Raw genomic sequence first — 6,836 nt, 5'->3', positions numbered from 1 at the left:
TGAACACAATAGCCATTTTCAGATTCTCAAAGAGCAAGGAGTAAGTGTATTCTGTATTATTGTAGAGAATGAACTTAGAATATACGATGGTCATTACCAAAGAAGCTGTTGAGTAGTTAGAACTGGAAAAGGAATGGACCTCACAAAATGGTGAGTTCCTTGTCTCAAGAAGTGTTCAAACAGAGCCCAAATGATCCCCTCATTGGGAAGTTACAAAGGTGTAGTGGATACCATATATATATATTTTTTCTTTTTTTTTTTACTGGGGGGGAGTCTTCTGGTGAGGACCTGCTAGACAAATTCTAAAAGGGCTGTAACATTTAGCGGACACCCTTTGAGTGCTTAGCCAGACTGCACTTCCCCTCCTTTGGAAGAGTCCCTTCCACTTTTACTGAGGAGGGGTGAATGTAGGCAACCATGTGCGTGTCGTGGGACCTTTCCCCACCCGTCACAATAGATTGAAGCAGGACCAGACCCCTGACCCAACCTGGAGTCTCTCTTGAACTCAAGAACATGTATGCTGGAGCCAGCAGGAGCTGTAAGGTGGTCCAGCACCGGTTTCCGAGTCGGAGCTGTGGCAATCCAAAGCCATGCAAAGCCCAAGACTTGGAGGACCAAAACTAAGAGCCTTGCGGAAGCAGGTGGCCTGCCGAAGTGCACAGAGAAGGGAGCTGCCTGATGACTTTGACTCATGTGAGAGCCAGATCTATTTCCTTCAGTTCCTTCCTTGTGCCAGATTCCTCATCTCGGAACAATAGCCACCCCTTTACTAAAGCTGGCTTGGGTTTCTGTTCCTTCCATCGCAGAAATCCTTACTAAAATCAAAGAGAATTCCCCAGATGGATTATGAGGCCAGAGTAGAACAGTGGCTCCCAGAGATGGGTGATCATCAGATTGCTCTGAGTAAGCTTCCTAGGCACCAGTCCCTGGAGATTGTGATTTAGTGGCAAAAGGCAGATGGAATGTGTATTTTTATTTTTACTTATTTATTTTTTTGAAGATTTTATTTATTTGTTTGACAGAGAGAGAGAGACAGCAAGAGAGAGAACACAAGCAGGGCAGGTGGGAGAGGGAGAAGCAGGCTTCCCGCGGAGCAGGGAGCCCGATATGGGGCTCAATCCCAGGACCCCGGGATCATGACCTGAGCCGAAGGCAGATGCTTAACAACCGAGCCACCCAGGTGCCCCAGGAATGTGTATTTTTAAACGCTGCCCTCCCCCCTAATCATTTTGCTACTTGGCCAGTTTGGAAACCACTGGATAAGGTATCATCTAGGATCCTGGTCCCTTTAAAGTCCCAAACTTTGGTTTAGAATTTGACACAATGCAGCCATCCTTGCGATACTTTTCCTACAGAAAGAAAACTAAAATTTGAAATATAACAACCACAAATTCAGATTTACTATTCAGAGAGAAAGGCCAGGGACCCCTGCAACCATCCAAGGATACACACTCTCCAGATTGAATATTAACAAGTCAATATTGATCAGCACACATGACAAGTACAGGTTCCCAGGGTGCTGGGGCAAGGTATTTAAACATTTAAATCAGTGATCCAGACAATGGAATTCAAAGTATGTTCATTCAGTTTATTGATGCTGTCCAACAGGGAAGAGCATCTAAGCACATCTTTCTTGGGCACCTCCAGTTTTCGTAAGATGTCAGCCCTCCAGCTTATGGACGTTAGGACATGTGGCTTTGCCCTCTCGTGGCAACAGACATCTATTTTATTTCATTTCACAATCTGGTAACTTTTTGAAAATTTTTAAGTGCTTAGCTATTTATTCCTGATACATAAGTGGGGGATTCCTAAAGTTTAAGACAGATGGTGTCACCATGTGTAGGGGAAAGCCAGTCTGTATATTACAGTCCTCAGTGAGGCCATCCCCAAACCAGTGAGTTTCATCTCCTCAGGGACAGGGGGATGGCAGAGAAGGGTGGCCTCTAGCCACCTCAACAGATTTGCTGGTTCCACAGACACTGCTCTGCTTTGGTGTCTCCGCCTTCCCCAGTCCTTACCCTGGGATATACCCCATCCCGTCTTTCCTACTGGATAGTTCAATTCCAGTTCTGATCTAACTCTTTTCCAGTTCCAGAGCTCTTCCTTCCCCTCTGTCTTAATTCTGTCACCCAACTTGTCCTCCTCACATTTTGGGTCTTCCTCATGCCAACTCACCAAGCACACACCCTACAAACGAACTCCAACCACACAATTCAAGTCCAATCCCATCCTAGCTGGTTTATCCACCGTCTTTCAACATGGCCATCCCATACCTAAAGTCAGTGCTGCTGAAGACCTATTGTCACCTAGCTCATTCCCATTTTTCTTCCGTACTGCCCCCTGCAGCTTTGCACACAACTGCCCTCCACTGTTTCTCAATAAGGTAGTGACAGGAGAACCCAACACACCGCAGCAAGGAGCACAGAGAATTCCTTCCTATCTTTTGTACCTCCAGTGCTTTTAGTAGTAGTGAACTGAAGTTGCTTTGTATCTTCCACTAGGGGGTACCAACTCATAATTTTTGAAAACAGGAAGTCTGCTGAATACAGTTTTTAATGAAAAATGAAGTCCAGGCACAGTGAATTTTTAAAAACTTTTCTGAACATATGCTGTAATTTTATGAAGCAATTTAATTTGATTCTTTTTAAATAAAAGTTGCCCCATGGGCAGAATAATAGGCAACAATCCTGAGTAGTATAAACTTACGTAAGGGAACGCCAATTAAAAATCCTGGCTCTATTACGGGAAGATATATAGTCATGAATTAAAAGAAATAAATGCAAAAACTGAATATAGACAGACAAGTGAAGTTATTTTAAAGCTTTTGTTAGACAAAAATATGGCAACTCAGATTTTCTAGGACTCTCCATCCATGGCATGGAATTCTATCTTTGGGGTATAAGAGAAGAACTGCAATACCAAAAACTGGTTCAATGTTAAAGTGTTTGGGGTTCTTTTAAGAGGAAGTATGCCCAGGCATTATAGTGTCATGGTTGAAAATGCAGGATGTTAAGAATTAAGCTGGCCTTCGACTTCCTGATCTACCGTTTACCTCCATGAAAACTTCGTCAGCCTCCATTTCCTTAGCCAAAATCTTAGTTCTGCATCAGCTCAATGGGTTTAGTAACAGTACTTCCCACCTAGATTTGTGGTGTGAATTAGATGAGATCATGTATATAAAGCACTTAGAGAGTGACTGGCCCACATCAGGTATACTCAATAAAAGCTAACTATTCAATGAGTCAGTATAAAGGACACCCCTTGAGATGACCAGGAATAGAAATCTTTGCATTGAAAGAGATATTCACTATCATTTTGGCAAATATATTCATACAGGTAAGCAATCAGACCAGGATAGCTAAGCAATCTGACCAAGGTCAGTTATTCCTGAGGAACTAGAATAGAACTTGGACTTCCTTAATGTCAAGCAGCATTCTTTCCCCTATCCTATACTGCTTCTCCTATATCTGGTAACCTCTTAGCATAGATTAAATATATTCTGTGGTTAACAATTGGTTTTGTTGGCAAAGTTTTGGTGAACATAGCAAAGTTCACATTACTATGGCAGTATCAGAGATTCTAGCAGTATGTACCTTTAAAGAGTTTGACTTTTAAGCCCCTTTCCTACTTTTAGAAATTTCTAGCCGAAAAGAAAAGGTTGTATGCAAAAAGATGTCTACTACCATATTCTTTGGAATACTGAAAAACTGGAAATAATCTAATATCCAACAATTAAAAAAAAGTAGTTAAATATGGTAGACCCATGAATTTTGGGACCATTTAAAAAATTTATGAAGACCACAAAGAAATATGGAAAATATGTATTTTATTCCTCATTCCAAAAGGAAGTAACTTAACAAACAGAATGATAATAATTGTATTTTTATATTATTCCACCAATCAGAAGTTAAATAATTATACAGATAAAATCGGGAAGACAAAAGGAGGAAATGAAGTAATTTTGAGATTATTGTGATTGAGAATGCCTTTTTCTTTCACTTTGAGTTCTCTTTCTAATAAAGAGAGGCAATAAAGAATTGTTTAGAATGAGCTCATTTCTTCACTTTATTGCTACTGAGAACTGAGAACTGAGTTTACATGATCCAAGTGTCCTTTAATGCCCCATGACAACATGTATAATGAAATGAAAGACACAGGGTCAGAACCCTCATTATACAGTGAATTCTGAGGGACACAAGGATGTGTATCAGTCCTTGACCTCTCAGAACTTACAAGCTGGTGGAGGAAACAGGACATATACCTGGATCTCATTACTGCGTCACCTCCAAAATCTTTAACATCCCAATACCAGCACTTTTTCCCTCCCAGCTTTCATGACACCTGCTCATGAACATCATTAGGACTCCCAGTCTCTGCTCTCTGTTTTCTTTTGATCCATCGGTGTGGTTTCATTTTCTTTGCCATTTCAGCTTACATACTAAGGTGTAACACTTTAGCCACCCCTGCCCCAAGAACAGCACTAGCTTGAACCTTTACCTTTCCAATTCACCTGCCCTGAAAGCCCCCATCCACTGGGCATGTTCAATCATTTGCCATGTCAGTCTGGATGGCGGGACTTCCCTAGACCAAGCCACTCGACATGCCTTCATGTGTTCCTGGGCAGTTCCCTCTCCTCCTCCTCCTCTCACTCTTTCCTTCGGAGATGACCCTGCATTTTAGTGCACAGAGGAAATTATTAAATGGAAACTTCCTTCTCTTGAGCTGAGCCCACAGCCCAGCTGCATTCTGCATCCATCTTTACTCCATGTCGTCCAATTTCTGAGGTGAGGTGACCCTGCACCTGTTCTCTGGAACCCCTGCCTGTTCCTGCCTTTGTCCCATCCAGGACTACCCATCTGTAACCTTGCCTGAACGATTATCTTTTTCCCTCAGAATAACACTAGTCTGTCCTCTATAAAGAAGCCTTTCCTTTGAAATACATACTCTTCAAAATGACTACCACTTGCCTTTCTCCTTCCTCCCCATCACCACCCACATTTCTGAAGAGTCGTTTTACCTTGGCTGTCTCCACTTCCACTTTCCCTCACCTGATAGAGCCTGACTCCTCCCACCCCAATACCCCAACTGCTCCCACAGAAGTCAAATGCCATGACTCCTTTTCATTTCTTTTTTTTTTTTTAAGATTTTATTTATTTATTTATTTATTTGAGACAGAGAGAATGAGAGAGAGAGAGCACATGAGAGGGGGGAGGGTCAGAGGGAGAAGCAGGTTCCTTGCTGAGCAGGGAGCCCGATGCGGGACTCGATCCAGGGACTCCAGGATCATGACCTGAGCCGAAGGCAGTCGCTTAACCAACTGAGCCACCCAGGCGCCCTCCTTTTCATTTCTTATCTCACTTGAACTCTCAGCTGCGTTTCACCCTGTTTACCATTCCTTGTCTTGAAATATTCTCTTCTCTTGACTTTTGGGATGCTCTGGTGTTACCTTAATTAGCACAATGAATAAACTGTTGCCTTTCATCCAGGGAAGACAGAGCTGGAAAGGCTCTCAGCTCAACAGGGGGGCTCACACTTTTAGGGGAGTGGTGGTGTTAGACTTAAGATCTGCTAGATTAAGTTTTGAGGACTGAATTTCTTCCTAGAGACTAGTTTTGTGTCCTCTCTGTCAGGCTGACTGATGATTTTATGAGAGAAGTGTAGATGGAACTCAACCATAATGATACAGAGAACTGTTTGTTCTTTTATCTTATTGAAGAAAAGGTGTAGTGGAGACTGGATCAGACTATAGGAACTTGTTGGCAATGTTGGAATTTCCTTTCTTGGGGTACAATTAGACATGAGGAAAGTGGAATTCAAGTCATCTGGCTCTCCCTCAGTGACCTCTAACAGCTAAAGCCTCCAACCTGCATTCATTCCATTCAATAATATAATGAATTTTTCATTATTAAAATAATATTACTTTTTAATTTTTAATATCATTCTTGTAAAGTGCAATTTGGTACTTGACTATATGCTGTCTATTGGCTATTTTGATTCTTTCTTACTTCGAAGTAATATATATCCCCTATCAGACTGCAAATGCTTTGAGGTCAAGGGTCCATTTTAGTCTAATTCTCTTCTGTCTTCTACAGTACTTACCATAGGGGTGAACACTTGGGAGATGATTTTAAAAATTCCTGTTCAATTTTGCAAGAATTTTAACTTTCCAAATTTCAATGGGTTTTGAACAACTCCTGAATGCAATCTGTTATTCTAGGTGCAAGGTGTAATACAGAAAATATTTAAGTTATTTGCATTTTATGAGCTGGAGGAGAGGCAGGAACCCCTAAATACCTAGGGAGAATTTAGCACAAAGCTGAAATGGCCTGATAGCCCCCTGTGTATATGCTACATAAAAGCCAGAGCTAATTTGGGTTCTCTTTAAAATAAGTCCTATAAATCCTTGTAGTTCACCTCCCTAGGCAAAACATTCCCAAAGTCCTTGACTGTGGATAGCAGGTAGGTCTTTGAGGACCTTGGATTAGGCCTTTCTCCACTCAGGCAAAGAATCTGAAAAGAAAAGGAAATCACAGGTAGTCCAGTGCATTTTTACCCTTGTGTGGTTTTCCCAGCAGCTAGAGAGCTATTTAAAGGCTCTGAACCTCACGTAGTCTTTGATTCTCTTTTTTAAAGACTCACTTTATTTTTATAGAACTTTCTACTTTTCTTAGCTTTGCACCCAGTTTAGTGCACCTGGCGGGAAAATCATTCTTCTTTTTAAACATATGCTAGAATTTGAATGCAGGCCTTGAACGAATAACAGATTTGCCACAGTGTAATCTCTCGGCATTACAATTTGTGGTGAGAAGTTGACTGAAGAGGGTCCATAAATTAAC

General features: G+C 41.6%; 1 non-coding gene across 1 annotated transcript; it reads right to left on the bottom strand.

Annotated features, from left to right (window-relative positions):
* Positions 1–266: 266 nt before the first annotated feature.
* Positions 267–322, bottom strand: LOC123862606 (U7 small nuclear RNA). Its single transcript, XR_006795301.1, has one exon. It is a non-coding gene; the product is annotated as a U7 small nuclear RNA (small nuclear RNA).
* Between the last annotated feature and the right edge of the window lie 6,514 nt (positions 323–6,836).

Source organism: Mirounga angustirostris, unplaced genomic scaffold (assembly GCF_029215605.1).
Source record: "Mirounga angustirostris isolate CCGP_5_RB_7025 unplaced genomic scaffold, mMirAng1.0.hap1 SCAF_9, whole genome shotgun sequence".
NCBI classification, from domain to species: domain Eukaryota; kingdom Metazoa; phylum Chordata; class Mammalia; order Carnivora; family Phocidae; genus Mirounga; species Mirounga angustirostris.
The sequence above is the reverse complement of the archived record's forward strand: the minus strand, read 5'-3'. Positions and strand labels throughout refer to the sequence as shown.